This window comes from Limulus polyphemus, unplaced genomic scaffold, assembly GCF_000517525.1.
Source record: "Limulus polyphemus unplaced genomic scaffold, Limulus_polyphemus-2.1.2 Scaffold1011, whole genome shotgun sequence".
NCBI classification, from domain to species: domain Eukaryota; kingdom Metazoa; phylum Arthropoda; class Merostomata; order Xiphosura; family Limulidae; genus Limulus; species Limulus polyphemus.
Window position 1 is genome coordinate 175318 of NW_013666621.1, and position 3651 is coordinate 178968.

The following is a 3651-nucleotide window of genomic DNA, read 5'->3' on the forward strand; positions in this document are numbered from 1 at the left end:
TTAGAAGGAGCGAAAGAATATAAACTATTTCTAAACTCATTGTTATATATATAATACTCTGTTGATAATACCACATTGAATGCACTCGACTCGCAATCTGAGTGTCGCGGGTTCGAATCCCCGTCACACCAAACATGCTCGCCCTTTCAGCTGTGGGGGCGTTATAATGTGACGGTCAATCCCACTATTCGTTGGTAAAAGAGTAGCCCAAGAGTTGGCGGTGGGTGGTGATGGCTAGCTGCCTTCCCTCTAGTCTTACACTGCTAAATTAGGGACGGCTAGCGCAGATAGCCCTCGTGTAGCTTTGCGCGAAATTCAAAACAAACAAACAAACAAACAAAATTATGATACGTAGTAAATTTTTATTCGGTTCTTTTGGTTTAGCAGCATTTTCAATTCTTCTTTAGTAGCATTAAATCTACGAGCCAGTGTCATTAACCCAAGTTGTAAGTATTTAATCATGGAGTTTTATTTTATCTATTTCAGTTTGTTGTTCATTTATAATTTCAGCAGTGAACATTATATGGTTACTCTCTTTCATACTTCTACGAAGAATACAAAAGATCTTATAACTTTTACAAAGAAATGCTAAGTTTATTAAATGTTAAATGATTACTGAACAAGAAATTAACTTGAAGAAACAAGATTTAATACAAATAGTAAAATACGTTCCAGGCCAGAAGGGCATTAAACAAGTTAAATGGACATAAATGAGAAAAAATAAAGATGAGGTGATCTAGTTGATTGAATACAAGATAAATATAATTCCTCTGAAATGCATTTACCTGGATTTTATTACTGATTCTTGTATTAATAGAGTGCAAAGAGCATGTCAGAAACATGATATTGTTTATAGTAAATCGTCAGCTACAACTGATAGACATATTGCAGATAAAGTATTGATAGAAGATTTGAATGCTATTCAAGATCCGTCTTTATTAAGTGAAAGAATTGCTAGAAGAATTATAAAACAAATTATTAAAGCTAGAAAGCATTTGGCCTTGGCATTTCATCCGTTATATACTGTTTGTAGCGCAAAACAAAAACTGAAATACAGTATTCAAGAAGCTATCTCAAATAATGGAAGACCTATGATTAAAGGAATATATAAAATTTATTATTCAGAGAGAGGTTTTAGTGTTATACAAGAATTAAAAAGCAAAACTCAGTTATCTCAAAAAGAAATAATATAATTTTTACATTAGATGTAAACTTAAAAGAAGATATTTTGTAACACATACTGACGATCATTGGCAAACAGAGTTAGGGAAGTTTCTATGAAGCAGAATTAGTTAAATGTAATAAGAAAGATGAAGTTTATGAGATTTTAAATATAATTATAAGAAAATGTAATAAAGTATTTGTAAAATGATTAGGATATTCTAATAAATTTAATTCTTGGGTTGATATTGCAAATATTATCTAAAGGTCCCTTATATTTTTTAACATTTGTTTATTTGTACATCTAATATTTTTATCATTAGTTCTTCTTTAAATCAGTTTTCAAATGGTTTCTTTGATGTTTTATGGGTAGTTCTTTTTCATTCTATTGTATAGATTGACGCTTTTAGGGTCATATGGAATTCTCAAAATGATTTCCATTTCTGGATGATCATCTAAAAGTTATTTTACTCTTGAATTAACGTGACATTCTTAAGTGCTCATTACGCAATATAACTATCTCCATAAGTGATTCTTTATAACTAAAATAAATTGATGATGTTTTTAGTAACTTTAGTCCTTACTATTACATAGAGTTTCATTTCATCTGTTTCAGTTTTTGTTCATTTACAGTTTCTCTGCGGACTTATATCGCTAGAAACAGGGTTTCAAAAACATGGTGGGCACCGCACAGATAACCTATTGTGTAGCTTTGTGCTTATCTACAAACAAACTTACTAAGAAACTACTTTTTTAAATGTTAAATCTGATTTTTATACTTTTGTTCTAATTTATGGTAATACTTCAGATGTTACCCACTTTTTGCTTCGGGTAATTTTGAATACATAATTATTATATTAATAAATATTATAAGTGGTTGTAAGTTATCCTAGGGCCCTATTTCAAAGAGATTGTTAAAATCTTAAAAGTTATATTTATGTTCAATATCAACATGATCACGTATTGCATATTTTGTTTTCTGACATTCATTTTATTACTTCTGCTACATCCTAAGCCTTAAACCAAGGATTGTTATTCTTATATAAAATGATGTATACAGACTTTTTATTAAACATAAAAGCATTCTTTTTTATGTTTAAAATCCTTCCATTTATTTACGAACTTCATTATCATTATAGACCTAATTTTCTGTAAGCATTAAGAATTAATAAATACTGAATGTGGTTGCAACATTGGGCCCTGTTTCGGATCCTCCTTATATTTCTAGCATTTACTATCAACACTGTATTTCATAGAAATGGTAATAATGATGATGGTTATTATTTTGAATGTAAAAAATGTGTTAATGATTATTGTTATTATAAAACTAAAATCTAAAGATATGAAAGTGAGATGTAAATATGAACTAAAAGGTATTAAACCATATCTTGAAGTACACACAAAATGTTCTGCACATATAAGAAAATGGAGAGAAAAATTAGGTCTGTATTAATAAATTTTGTTTCCTAGTAAATTTATACCTAAATACATGGAGTGAGCACTTCGATCTAAAACCTTAATATGGTTGAAAAAATTCGCTAGACGAAGAGGATATAGTTATTACTCTAAACTTAGAGATTATACGTTTCATAAATATATAATTGTTAAACCGAAGAAGCCTAGATAGAAACAAATAAAATGTGGTGTATGTGGAAAATATTACAAACCATCTTTTAAGAAAACTTATGTTGAAAGTAAAGATCATAGGAAATCATTATATAAAAAATGAGGCTATTCCAAAAATATGAACAGCCTGCGAAGGACGTTTGAAAACTCATCAATAGTTAATGTTAATAATCATATCAGTGCTCACGAATTTTTGTTTAATACAGAAAATACTGTTCTTCCTAAAGTTGATGAGTTAAAATGCAAATAAGAACTTAAAAGGTAACATTAAACTGGACTGTGTTTATTGAAAGCGAGAATTAACAGAATAATTTTCATTCAAAACTAAAAATGAAAGAACTCTAAATTCGACTAACTTGGAAAAATATTACTGAAACGTTGTTAAAATCTTTTAATATATATGACTGACTTTGAAGCAAGAAAATCTGGACGGGTCTTAGGAAGCATGGTCAGTTTAGTACTTCGAATCAATAAATATAAACATTAAAAGGTTCAATATATATCAAATCCCCCCCCCCTAAAAAAAGATACAAGATAACAAACTGTGATAAATATTAAAAATTAAGATCAAGAATGTTTCATGTATAATATATCACCACATTTGCATCCAGTAGATGGAAAGAATAATCCAGGCCGAGTTATTAATTATAAAACACTAGAACATTTGAAATATATTAAAGAAGCATTTAAAAGAATTAATTACCCTATTGCTATAAATGATATTTCAAAATTTCAAAATAAATGAATATTTCACTAAATGTCTACAGACATGATGAATAATACATTATTTATCCTTTAAATCATTTAACTAAATTAATAAACAAGAACGGACTAACGTTAATACTTTTATAATTAATAAAAGTA